We start from the raw sequence: 12,996 nt of genomic DNA, 5'->3' as shown, positions 1-12,996 counted from the left end.
ACAGGGTCTGCAGGCATTGGGATGTTCCAGCTTCAGGAGATCACTCCAGGAGATGCAGCTGCATTGTCCTGCAGCCAGAGGTTCCTGTGCAAAGGGCTGGCAGTGATTCTGCCCTAGGCACTTCTCAGCCCCTTCCCAGCCCTGACTGATTGAAGCTCTCTGTGCCTCTGTGCTGTGCCTGGGGTAGCTGTAGGCAGTGCCCCAGCCCTGCTGGGCTGGCAGAAGAGCTGCTCATCAAGAGAAATGTGCTTTTGAAGCTCTTCTTGGTTACCAGTTTAGCAGCACAGGTACAGCACAAGGACATGAATGAGCCTCTGGGGCTTTGTGCTCAGGCCCTGAACATCAGTCCCTGAGAGGGAGCTGAAGAAACCTCTCCAGAACTTCAAGTCAGAATCCAACTCCAAAGTTTCTTGGACTTTTAATGGGTCCCACTGAGGGACATGACTGAGAAAGTGTCCCCAGGCCCCAGGCAGAGCAGAGAACTGGAAGCACTGATGACAGGTGGGGACAAAGAGAAGCCAAGTCTTGGTGCCCTGGGGCACAGCAGGGTCTGTGCCACAAAGGGCTATGAGGATACACCTTGTCCTGAGGCCCTGGGGCATCCTGGCGCAGCCCCAGCCAGGCTGGGCACTGTCACCCCCTTGTCCTGCCCTCAGCATCCCCCCGTAGCCCACATCCCAGTGGCCTCAAGGATCTGCTGGAAGGAGTCCCTGGGGAAGTCTTGCTCAGCAATGGCCCTGGGGGCTCCTGAATGCTCACAGAGTTTTTTAAAGGACTTTGGGTTTGGCTTTTGCCTTGGAGGCTCTGAGAGGTTTGTGCTATCATGGCTTCCAATTACCTGCTGTAATTAGTCCCTGGAGAAGCTTTGTCAGTAACAACACTCATTGGGGCTCATTAATACTTCAAGGTACTTCAGTTATTTTAAGGTACTTGGTGTTTCCCTTTGGATACAGACTCTGGGAGATGTTTTGCAATCATGGCCCCAATTATCTGCTTTAATGAGTCCCTTGAGAACTTTGTACTGACACTCAGTGGGGCTCATCAATGCCTTGAGATACTCAAGGTTTTAAGGTACTTGGGATTTTTGTTCCCACACTGAGTGTTTGAGAGGTTTTTGTGCCATCCTGGTCTCCAATTCTCTCCTTTAAGGAGTCGATGAGGAGCCTGTGTTGGGGATGGATCTCAGTGGGACCCATTAGTGCTCTGAGACACTTTGGGTGTTTTCTCTGACTTTGACTCCTGAAAAGGTTTGTGCAATCTCCTCCCAGGCCCTGAGGTTCCAGGGCTCAGCTCCAAATGCACAGTGAGGCTCATGAGGATCAATCCTGTCCTGACAAACCCTAGCTCTGCCTTGATTTCTCTCTGCTCCAGTGCAGTTTGTTAGGAGGGTTTCCTTTGACAGTTATAAAAATAATTCAAAGAGCTTCTAGGAAATATGCATTCCTATTTTAAAGGGTGTCTTTTGTTGCTGTTCTTACTACACAAGAGGTGATTGCAGCATTCAGTGACTGATATTGATGCAGGGACTCTCCTAAGGAGGTCTGGCCTGCTCAGAGAAGCGGTGCCTTGAGCTCTGAGCCAGTCTGGACAACCTTGCTCCACATTCCCCAAGCCCATCGTGTCTCTCCTCACTCACCTGGGACCTGCTTTGTTTGGAGAACTGGCTAAACTCAGCCAAAGAGGGATTTTCCTTCTTTTCATTTTGAAGCAATCTAAAACTCCTGAGTTTCCCCATTGCAAACAGACATCCTCCTCGAGTGCGTGCCGAGCCCAAGCTGCCACCCAGAGCACTCCAGACCTGCCCTGGGCCAGCTGTGAAGGTGGACCATCATCCCAATCTGCACTGGGCTGTTGCAAGGGATTGTTGCCATGGACACTGCACTGACCCCACTGCTGGGTTTGGGTGCCATGGCAACCCCCATCAGTTCAGGTTTCCTTGGAAACCAGCCCAAGGAGCCATTTCTGCAGCCAGGTTCCATGGCCACTTGCCTGCAGAGCTGTTGCTGCCCTCGGCTGCCATGGCAACCCTCCAGACAAAACGTTGCCAGGGCTGTTCCAGGTACAATTGCAGTGACACTTGTTGGTGCCACCAGGTGCCATGGCAATGGCCATGGGGACCCGTTCCTTGGTTTGGTGCCATGGCAACCAATGCCCGGAGCCATTGCGATGGTTGGTGGCCATGGGAAGCTGCCCTGGCCCTTGCTCAGGGCTGGTGTCAGTGCCCAGAGCCAGAGGGGATCCCTTGCTGGGGGCTGTGCCATGGCCACCTGCCCTGTGCCGCGCTGGCCGCTCTGGCACCAGGAACCAGCAGCCACCGGCACTGCCAGGGCCAAAGGCCAGGTCAGCCAGACAGAAAGGGGCGGGGCTGGGCACTGTTCCCATGGCAACCGGCACTGGGGGGACACCTGGGTCACCTGGCCTGGCAGTTGCCATGGAAACCCCTGGCAGGGACTGAGGGCACAGCCCCTGGCACTGAGACACTGCTGGGCCGGGTGCTGAGCACAGGGCTGAGCACGCAGAGATGGTTTTGTTCTTGCTGAGCTGCAGCACGGCCAAGGCCTGTCCTGCCCCTCGTCCAGCCACACTGGGGAGGGGCTGGGGCTGCGGGGGAGCTGGGCAGGGGACACAGCCAGGACAGGGGACCCCAACTGAGCCCGGGCATAGCCCAGATCAGAGCACATCATGCTCAGGGTATGAAGGGGGGAACAGGGAGGAAGGGGGGAATTTTGGAGGGAGGGCTTTTGCCTTCCCAGGGAACACTTGGGCAAGAGGGGGCCCTGTTCACTAGTGGGCAGGGTCACTACCAAAAACACAGACACCAACTTAAGGAATTGTGTCATTTATATCATGCACAGCTGCAAAGAGTTACAAAAGGATAAGCTCAGCAAAGCACATCATCATTAGCAAAGAATTACAAAAGAAGCTCAGAAATCCATCATAACTCATCATTACATTTTGATGACTAACCCCTTGGTGAAACACCAGAGGTGTTTGTGGCAGACAAAGATTCTGGCTGACTATCAAGGTACACCTTACAGACATCAGGAGTACTTTAGTGACACCGTTCTTCATTCTTTTTTCTCAATCTCATTTGAATTAGGAACAAGAATTCTGTTGCCCATGGAGCTGGCACCTTTTTAATTCCAGAATAATGCCCCCAGGCCTTTTGCTGTTCAGCTTTACCATGCTGTCTGTGGCTAACAAGGCTTGGGGGGCCCTTTCCCCTCTGGCTGGAAGGGGCCGGGTCCCAGTCCCTGAGGGGCACCCAGGCTCCTGGATGGAATTCCTGTGCAAGTCCCTCAGTGTCACAGCAGCCTTCACATGGAGCCCCGTGGATCAGAACATTTTCCACAGGGGCCTTTGGGGCAAACAGGGAGATCTGGTCTGGCAGGATGCGTAAAACAATATCCTGGCAAATCTCCTTGTTCTCACACAGAATCCTTGGCTGCAGTGACACATTCCCATTGTTCCTGCCCAGGTTTCAGGACTCAGAGTTGTCTTTCTTAGGAGCTGTTCCTTCAGCTGCCTCGGGAGGGCCTTTTGGCCTCTGGACCCACACTCTGGCTCCATTATTAGGGCTGCTGGATCCAAACCCTTTATCTCCACAAATGGTTGTGATTGGAGCTGGATCTCCTTTTTTCACAATAGTTCTTAAAATTCCAAGATCAATAATTGTGCTACCCTGTCATGGGGTTGAATAATCCAATCTTGTTCATTATTGTTTAACAGAATTACTGTAATTTCTCCTTAATATTCTGCATCAGTTCCTCCTGCCACGACAGGAACACTTTGCAAGGCCAAGCTCCAAGGGAGCAGTTACCAAAGCAAAGTGTCCTGGAGGAATCTGAATTCCTGTTTCAGTATTGACAGCTCTCATCTGCTTTGAATTTCTCCTAATGAATTCCAATGCAGGAAGGCCCAGCCCTGCAGCCTCTGGGCTGGCCCTGCCAGGGGCCATCACAGCCAGAACAATTTCCCAGGCAGCCCAAGTCTCACTGCCCATGGTTGGATTTGCAAACTGGGGGCAGCCGTGCACAGCCAGGGGGTTTCCATTTCCCCCGTGGGCCATTGTGAAGGGCATGGAGCACATCTGGGAGATGGGTTCTCCATGGGCAAACGTTCCCATCTCCTCATCTTTCCAACTGCTCTTTTAACAACCCCTTCACCCTTTCAACCAATCCTGCAGCTTGTGCATAGTCTGGTACATGAAAAACCCTGCAGGAAAAATCACTGTATTTTTCACAGGAAGAGACAAAGCACTCTGCATCACAGTATCAGCACACCCTGTAAAAACAGCCAATTTCATCTCTTTCTCCTTTTTCCATTGTATACAATCGCACAAAGTTGACCACTGACATTAGGGTCCTGGCCAATCCTGTTCTGTAGGGTATTTAGTGTTACATCCCTGAGCAGCCAAAGATACCAAATTAGTATTGTCAGCATTTCACATTATTATTGTCAATATTTTACATTATTCTTATTTTACATGTACATATTGATATAGAAATATAGATACAGATACGCAGATATAGAAATATATCTATAAAAATCTATAAATATAAACATGGTCTTATTATCCTATAAATACGTATATACTTATTTATTATATTGATATTTCACTTGCACAAGAGCATCTGAGCTCAAGATTAAAACCTTCTTTTGTTGCTCCATGTGGGAGCATTCCAACAATAATTGCTCCTCCTGAAGGTGCTGTTTCCTATGTGCTCTCAGCAAATCCAGCTTTGTCTGCCCAAACCCACAAGGTCTTTTCCTTTTCCATTTGCAATTTTTGAATGCATTTGAAGCCATCCAGGGGTGCAGCTTCTTTTACCCGACTGCCCCACTGCTCCCATGGGGTTCCAACCTCAGCCCACTCCAGAGCAGGGAACTCCAGGGAAGAGCTTCCCAGCTGGGAATTTCTGATGGCACTGATTCCTCACATTTACATTGAACAAGTGACATTTTGTTGGGATCTGTACAGACTGTGCCAGTTTTGTTTCACCAGTGGGCAAAGTCTGCACCAAAGACACAGACTCCAGCTGAAGGAATCAGTGTCATTTGCTGCAGTTCAGGGAATCAAAGAATCACAAAAGGAGCAGCTCAGCAATGCACCCAACAATCCCCACCAAAGATGGCAGCAGTGATTAAGAAAGATCCAGCAGCATTTACCCTCAGCCTTTACCATCCCCCAGACCCACACAGCAGCTGGGGAAGCTGTCACAGCCAAGGGCTGCAGAGCCACTCCTGGGCACTGGGAACTCCTGCAGGTGCCTCCAGCCCCAGGTGAGGCTCCAACCCCGCTGGGAGAGGGCCCAGCTCTGACAGTGCTGAATGAACAAACTGACAGCACTGCTAGTGTGGCAACATCTGCTTTCATCCTCCTCTTGGGTCCCTCCCAAAGCCTGGCCAGGGCTCAAGGTGGAACCAAGGGAGGTGACTTTGACCATACAGCCTCAAATAAGGTCAGATGTCAGATTTCATGGCCTTGTCTGGCTTCTAAATACACAAAGGTCAATACATGTTTCACTAAGGAGTGGCTACATCTATTACAGTGCTAATGACCATGCACATTTCATCAGGGAGCAGATACAAAGATAACCTTTGCTTGGAAGGTTCATCCAGAGGCCACCTTTGGCTCAGGGCCTGCTGTCCAGGCCTCACTCAGGGCTGGTGTCCAGGCCTTGGCACTTCAGGGACGTGGTTTAGTGCTGGGCTTGGCACTGCTGGGTGACCAGCTGCACTGGGTGAGCTCAGAGGGCTTTTCCAGCAGAAAGGATTCTGTGATTCCATGATTATATCCACTGCATTCAGCTGGGGCTATTTTAGCAGCATTACTTTGCTCCAAAAGTTCCCTCTTGCCCAGCTCCTGTGACCTGAGGCTTCAGCTCCTTCAGCTCCGGGTGCTGAGCTGCTCATGCTGAACGAGACGGCTCGGAGAGAAGAACACAGTCCATGCAATTCCTTCTGGGACACGGAGAGGGGAGGCTGTGCAAGCAGGAGCATTGTTTGCTGTGGCCTCCTCTCTGCCCTTCACGCCTTTCAGCGCTTTGAACCAGCCAAGAGCTTTCTCCAAGAGTGCAATGGAGCAGCTGCTCCTGCTCCCAGGCCTGGCTCTCTCCAGTCTCTGCCCTTGCCTGGTTCTGTCCCTCTTGCTGTGCCCTCTGTTCCCCCAGGGCTCGCTGGCTGCTGCCCAGGACTGTGGCACTGGCACAGATCCAGTGCTCCAGAGCCTCCTTTCTGTGCCCTTGCAGCTGCCTGGGCACAGCAGCCTTTTCCATCTGGAAGCTCCCCATGGACAGGGAGTGCCCAGCTCTGTTCCTTGCACAGCCTGCAGGAGCCCAGGGCTGCCATCTCCAGTCCCTGCTGGCACTGGGGGCTCCCAGGTGCCTCAGGCTGCTGTGACACCGCTGCACACGGGAGGGAAGAGGGGCAGGGGCTGTGCTCAAAGTCAGCTCCGTCTGCTGCTGCTGCTGCTGTGGGGTCATTTGGGCAGCCCTGGCCCAGAGTCAGGGATCCGATCCTGCCAGTCTCTTCCAGCCCTGGCTGCTCAGAGTTTGGGCCTTGGAGCCTCAGGTGGCCAAAGGCAGCTGCTGCTGCTCCCTCTGTGTGCCCGTGTTCAGCAGACTGCTCCATCAGTCTGTGCCCAGCAATGGGGAAAAGCCTCAGCCCTGCAGGGCCAGGAGCTGTCGGGCTCTGCCTGAGCAGCTCAGCCAGCAGGAAGGGAGCTGCTCCACACAGGAACCAGGAGCAAAGAACATTCCTTTTGTAGGACATGTTTTCTATTGAAAGGAAAAAAAATAAAAAGCAAAAAAAAACTTTATAAAATGTGAAAGATAACAACAAAACCCAAGTCTGCAGTGGAAAATCTTCTCTAACTTTGACTTAAGAGGTAACTGATCTTTTGAAACAGTACTCAGTTATTTATTTTGTAAATGTGCTGATGGCATGGATCCATCTTACTTACTTCAGCAATCTTTATAAAAAGTTTTTGGGGATTGTTTCCAATATTGTTATTTTAAATTGTGGTCGAAGAAAGAGGAAATTGCTTTGTGCCATTCCAGCTCCAAGCAGGACTGGGAATGGAAACTGTGTCGAAGCACAAATCCTTTCCAAGATGATCTTCCTTCTCAGCCTTTGAATGAGCTATACATTCCTTTTGAAACTGTCATGGATTTCTTAGAGACACAAAGTCCCACTGACAGCTTTTTGCTCTGGTTTGGAAGTGCAGAAGGGCAATTCTCCATCCACCAGCTCCAGACTGCACTGCCTCAGGAGCACGGCCCACTCGCCAGCTTTGGCCCACTCGTGGCACTTCTAGAGGAGGAAGAAAGTGCAATTGCACAATTCCAGCCAATCAAGAAGGAAGAATGGGACACACAAAACACCCTGTACAGATCCAGGAATTCAGCTGGGACTGTGGAGAGTTTGGGTCCTTGACAGTTGGATGTGTGTCCCCAGCTGCAATCTCTGGGCCTGCAGCAGAGTCTCACTCACCTGCCAAAGCAGAAAGCTCAGGCGCTGTGCTCGCAACGGGCTCATCTGATGCAGAGCTGTCAGAGCAATGTGAGAGCAGAGCCAGCCCAGCTGGGCCCAGGGCTGAGCCCAGCAGAGCCCTGGCAGAGCCCAGAGCAGCCTCAGCACCTGCAGAGCCCGGCTGCAAGGAGAGAAAGCAGAAACCGCCCATCAGCTGAGGGCTCCTGTGCCCTTGTGCCAAGGCCTGCGGTGCCCAGGCCATGCTGACTGTGCCCAGAGCTGTGCCCAGAGCTGCCCATCCCTGCTCCCTTTGGCACAGAGCAGGAGGGCAGCACATGTGCCCAGCCTGCAGCCAGCCACGGCACATCCAGCCCTCAGCAGCTGCCCAGAGCAGGATGCTCCTGTGCTCGCTGCCAGCTCCCAAAAGCTCTGATCCCACCCTGCCAAGCACACAGGGACCCACCTCACGCCAGCCACGGCTGCAAGAAAAGCTGCTCCCAAACCATGGCCTCAGCCTTCTCCAAGGGCACGGCCCATCCACGCCACAGCTGTTCCCCAGCACTTCCCCATCCACACTGGACCACCTGGAACATTTCCTCTGGAAAAATAAACAACACATTCTTGAAAAGATATTAGAGACAAAAAGGGAAAACAAAAAAATTATAAAAAGTCTTATCTCTGTCAGAGCCTTGAGGAAGGCTCCCTCTTGGGTGAGGGAAGCCCACACTTTCTCTCTTCCCCCCTGCACTGTCCCCCAAAATCACAGTGACCCCAAAGCAAACAAGGGCAGTGGAGCAGCCCAAGCCCTTCCTTGCCTACACAGCAAAGCAGCTGTGCACAGGTTCTGGAGTCCCACCTCTGCTCCCACCATGGGGGTTGGTTTGTGTCAGGCTGGCTGCCCCAGCCCCAGCCCCAGCCCGGGTCACGGTGGGTGCTGGGGGCTGTTGGCAGGGCCAGGAGCCCACTCCCATTTCGTACCCACCCCAGCCCATCCTCCCAGCCCTGCCAAAAGCAGCTGGGCAGCGACTGAAGAATGAGCTGCATCTGCCCCAGCAAAGGGGGAGCCTTTGGTTCCCAGCCAGGCTGGGCCATGCCCAAATCTGGCAGAATTTCCCTAGGTGGGGACTCATCTGCAAATTCCCTGTGGAGTTTGGCTTTGAAGAAGGTGCCAGAATCAAAGTCCATCACCTTCAGCCTCCAGTGGCCAGGCTGAGGAAGAGCTTCTCATCCTTGGTGTCATCCTCACTCTCTCCAGCAGCAGCAGCAGCAGCAGCAGCAGCATCCCCACCCGGTACAGCTTCTCCAGGGGCTCCTTCTCCTTCCCTGGGGGCAGACCAGACTCTCAGGGCTCTGCCCAGGGCCCCAGCTGTCAGGGAACCAGGACAAGCAAACCAGCTTGGATGGCAGCCACCAGTGCTGGGCAGAGCAGCTCAGCTCCAGCACAAGGGCTGTGTGTTCCCATCTCATGACCCCAGTGCAGTGACACAGGCAGCACAAAAAGCTCTGAGTTCCTTTGCTTCTCATTGCCAAGGCATGTGTGGAGCAGGAACTTACCAGGGCCCTGGATACTCCAGGGACCTGGAGAACCATTCCCAGCAATTGGGAAAATTCTAGGTGCTCCATCCACCCATAGATGAGGTCTCCGAAATTGCCCCAAAATTGGGTCCAGCTTTTAGAGGCCAAAAAGAGCAAGTCCAAGTGTCTTGATGATATTTTTAGCCCAGAAAGCCCTGCAGCTGATGGCACACTTCACAGTCAGCAGGGGACACAGCTAGGCCAAAGCCCAGACCTCTGCTGGGAGCCTTTCTCCTCAAATACCCTTCAGACAAACCTCCATGCAAGTCACTTGGGAAAGTTTCTTCCAATGATCCGTTTCTGGCACATAACTGCACAGGGTTATGGGAAAGATTCTAAAGCAGCTGCTCTGGAGTCAAAGAGCCAGCACTAAGAGTCCTTGTCATCTCTTTGTAGCTAAATCCTACTTTGGGGGAGTCGAAGGACTTTGGAATGAGATAGAAAGCGGACCTCTGAGTTTTTTAGATGATGCCATTGCTTTTTCTTCTCTTCTACAAAGACAGGAAGGGTGAGTTTGGCTCACATCTCCACCGCATGGCTCACAAGGCCACAAGACTTGTAGTTAAAAGAGCTTTGAAGGATTTCTTGGCCAAGAAGATACGGCCAACAAGGATACTTGTGTTTTGGAGCCTACCCTTCAATATTTCATCTTACGGACTCATGCTACAGTGTAAGCTTCCTTAGCCAATCATGTTATGACACACAAACTCACAGCACTGCATCCTAAACTTCTTGTTTACAATTGTAACTACTTTTAGTTTTTCTAGATCTTGGACTCTAAAACTCTAAACTTTCCTCCCCGTGTCTCTGCTATAATAAACTAGAAATCCTCGTTCTCGCTTCTAGCACCTAAGTTTGGAAGCCCTTTCCAAGGTCTCAGATCAAATCCTGTGTTTAATTCTAAGCTTTGCTGACAAGACCAAAGGTCTGAGATTTCCCCGCATTTGGGTTTCCAACAACACTGATGCTGTTAGTGCCAGAGTGCCCAGGAACCCTCTTGCAAGTCAACTCTGGCAGGAACAAGGCGGCTGCCGGGGGGCTGCTTGTGGCCTCTGACAGCCCATTGCTCAGGGCCTGCCAGCGCCCCAGCCCCTCAGGGTCTCCCCCAGCCCGGCCAAGCTGCCCGGCAGCAGCGCCGCAGCCCCACAGCAGCTCCAGAGGAGCCCCATCCAGAGGCACCTGGGAGCCCTCAGCAAGGCAGCCAGCAGCTCACGGGCAGGAGGACACACATGGCACTTCCTGCCTGGCACAGGGCTTGTGGCCGTCTCCAGGCACCGCTCTGGCAGGGATCCCCGCAGCCCCGGGCACTGCCCACCCGCTCTGTGGGCAGCACAAAGGCTTCAGCAGAACCACCAAAGGCCAAGGGGCTTCTGGCCATTTCCCCTGCAGTGCTGCACGCCTGGGCAGCTGGCTGAGCACAAGCACCCTTCTCCCCCTTCAGGGCCTCACCACCCCTCAGCCTGCTGTGCTGCTGAGCACAAGCTCCCTTTTCCCCCTTTCCTGCCTCTTGCCCTGCAGACCCTGAACAGCAAAGAAAAGCTCCTGGCAGTCTGTGTATCATAACACATTCTAAAATTATTTATAGTAATCTATAATATATAGCAATATATATAATTATAATATACTCTAGAATTTATTTATTTACAATATAGATAAAAAATGGAAAAGAAGAAAAGAAAAATCTTAAAGAAAAGGAAAATTACCCCTGGCTCAGGTTGCCCCAGCAAAGACAGCCTCCCAGATCAGCTCTCCTCCTCAGTCATCTGGCAGTGCAGCAGCCGAGCCCCGACAGGCGAGGCCGAGTCCGCCATGCCCTGCGCAGCTGATCGTGCAGCCTCCAGATGGTGGAATATCGCCCACGCTGTATTGCCCGGAGGACATGCAGTGTTTCAAGTGCCAGCTGTGACACGGCACTGCTCGTGTCCTCTGTCAGGGGGTCCAGGGCTGCAAGAGAGAGGAACAGAGGCACGGTCAGAGCCAGATCTGCGGGGACACCAGGAGAGCCCCTTGCAAGGGCCATCCCAGCCGGCTCTTGCCATGGCCAGGAGGGAGCAGGGAGGAAGGGGATCAGCCCGAAGCTGCTGGCCACCAATGGCCCACGTGGCCCTGAAAGCTCCGCATGCTCTGCCCATGGGAGCAGAGCCCTCCGCAGCCGGGGCAGGGCTTGCAGCTGCCCCCTCCAGCCCCCGCTGTCAGCCCGCTGCCCTCACTCACCAGTGCAGATCAGCTGCAGCTCTTGCTGCTGCCCCCTCAGGTGCCGCCCCGCCATGCCTGTGAACACAGAGCCTGTCACGGCCCCAGCGGCACAGCTCCCTGCCAGCGGCACTGCCGGCGCTGTGGCCACACGGGCTGCTGGCCCGGCAGGGCTCAGTCCGGCCCGGGCCGCACGCTGCCGCCCCAGGGCACGGCTGCCAGAGAGCGGCAGCAGCAATGCCCGGGCCAGGCGGGGCTCCACGGCGCCCCAGGGCACGGCTGGCGCTGCCGGGGCAGCAGGCGGGGCTGGGGCCGAACTGCAGCGGGCCGGGCCGGGAAGGGGAAGGGCAGCTCGGGCACGTGGCTCACCCATGAACCTGATGGCCGCCTCTCGCAGGGGCTCCTGTGGGCTCTCCACGTAGCGCAGGGCCCGGCGCAGGTGCTCGGCCGCTCGGCTCCTGTCCTCTGCCAGCTGCAGAGAGCGGCAGGAGGGAAGGGTTGGCGCGGGCTCAGCCCCTGGGCCGGGCGCTGCCTGCGCCCAGCCCCGGCCTCCCCTGCCCGCACAGCCCTGAGGCGCGGCCAGCAGCCGCTGGCCAAGGGCTCCCGAGGGGAGGGGGCAGAGGGCCGGCTGCTGCCCGGGGAGCCGAGGTGCCGCCCCGCAGCCCCGCCGGGCCGGGGCTCCATGGGCACCTGACTCAGGCCCGCGGGAGCCTGGAGAAGAGCCCGCGCGGCCTCTGGGTGCAGCTGCGGGCACAGCTGCCAGCCCCGCACACCCCTGAGAGCACCTCCCTCAGGGGCCTTCTCCAGGCTGAGGCTGGGGCTTGCAGGCCCTCCTTACCAGGAACTCAGCGAACTTCCACACCTTCTTGTTCTTCAGCAGTCTTTCAAGATCCCTCCTCTTCAGGAACTCAGCCACACAAAGCAGCGTTTCCTGAGAAGCCTGGAGAGCAGTAGAGACATGGAGATAGCTCCACAGTGCAGGACACAGCACCCGTGTCCCTGTGCCAAGGCCTTGAGGAGGCTGCAGTCCAGCAGGCACAGGGCAGGAGGCAGCCGAGTCCCCTGCCAGGGGGACAGCAGCAGCCCACGAGTCCTCACCTCTGCCACACGCTGATTCTCATCATGGCAGCGGAAGAACAGTGGCAGCAGGCTCTTGCGCAGGGGTGTCTTCAGGTCCTTTTTTGCCTTTTCCTCTGGATGAGTCACCAATGTTTGGAAGAGCAGTATGGAGATCAGCTGCACCTGGCTATTGTCCTGTATGAAAGGAAGAAAAAAAGACCTCAGCATTGGCTGCACGGAGCTCAGCTTGGCGCAAGCCTGTAAATCCACAGGGCATAAAGTGTCTGGGCAGCACCCAGTGGCTGTGACTGGGAGCAGTGAGCCTTACGTGGTCAAAGAGTGGCAGCAGCGCCTCAAGGAGCTGCAGTGTGATGGGGCTGGGCAGCAGCCTGTCACTGTCCAAGATGATAGAGTTGAGTAGCATGACTGTCATGATAACTATCTCTCCATCCCACAGGAGCTCCACAAGACTTTCAGTCAGGCTCTGCATGTTTTTGGTCTGTGCAGAACACAAGTTTATGAAATGCCATCCTGCTGCCGCAGGGCCTGGAGGCCAAAGGCCTGTCCTAAAGCACTTGGGCAGCTGAACCAGGAGGCAGGAGAGCTGGGAGCAGCTGCCCCAGCACCCAAAGCCCTGCCAAGCCCAAGTGACCGCATTCCCCAGCTCAGCCTCAGCTGCTGACCCCTTCTCACCAT

The sequence above is a fragment of the Melospiza melodia genome, unplaced genomic scaffold (genome assembly GCF_035770615.1).
Source record: "Melospiza melodia melodia isolate bMelMel2 unplaced genomic scaffold, bMelMel2.pri scaffold_28, whole genome shotgun sequence".
Taxonomy (NCBI): Eukaryota; Metazoa; Chordata; class Aves; order Passeriformes; family Passerellidae; genus Melospiza; species Melospiza melodia.
This window is presented reverse-complemented; position numbering follows the sequence as displayed.